Raw genomic sequence first — 1033 nt, forward strand, 5'->3', positions numbered from 1 at the left:
GTATTATATTAAATGAGTAGTGAAAGTGAAATATTTTTATGAAATCTTAAAATAATATTTTCAGCAGTAGATTTTTCCAATGTAGACGAATATTTTGAGGATTTTTTCCCTCTATACTTAGTTTGTCGAGAATTTTGAGATGTTTTTATTCGTCTGTTGAAATAATCATTTCGTTTTGTCCTTTACTGATGTTACATATCGCATTGTTGATTTGTGTTTGTTGAGCCATCCTTCCATTCCTGATGTGAATGCCACTGCACGTGCGCGTACACACACACACACACACACACACACACACACACAATCTTTTAGATATGCTGTTTAATTTTGCTTGCCAGCATTTTATTGAGAATTCTTGTACATTCTTTATACATCATGCTCAGCAGTATAAGGGACTATAGTCTTTTATTTCATTACACTGCTGGAGATTGAACCCAGTGACCTCCCACAATGAGCAAGTACTCCACTAAAGCTATTTTCCAAGTCATTCCACCCCAGCTTTTTTCCCCCTTTGAGACATGGTCACATTATATATTCCCAGGCTGGTCTCAACTACCATTGCATTGGAATCTATGTCTCCCTTTAGATACAATAATATTTGCTTTTTATATTTAGATGGTTCCATGTCTGGTGCATATATACTTATGATTGTTATATTTCCTTGTTGAACTGATATTTTATCAATATAAAATGATTTTCTTTGCTCATTTTAGAATTTTTTATTTAAAGTCTTCTTTACCTGATAACTGCTATTTGTATATGTAGCTTTTCCCAACCTCTTTTAGTCTCTGTGTATCTTTGTGAATGAAGTAAACTTATTGCAAGTAGCATATAGTTAGGTCTTTATTATCCATTCATTCAGTGTATGCCTTTTGATTTGTAAATTTAATCCATTTACACTCAAGGGTATGCATGAGCTTTCTCTTATTTTGCTAATTGTATTCTACTTAATCTTTTTATTTTTGTTCCTTTCTGGCTCTCATATTATTTATTTTTAATTTTGTGTGTGTGTGTGTGTGTGTGTGTGTGTGCA

Source organism: Nannospalax galili, unplaced genomic scaffold, assembly GCF_000622305.1.
Source record: "Nannospalax galili isolate Female #2095 unplaced genomic scaffold, S.galili_v1.0 scaffold1082, whole genome shotgun sequence".
NCBI lineage: Eukaryota > Metazoa > Chordata > Mammalia > Rodentia > Spalacidae > Nannospalax > Nannospalax galili.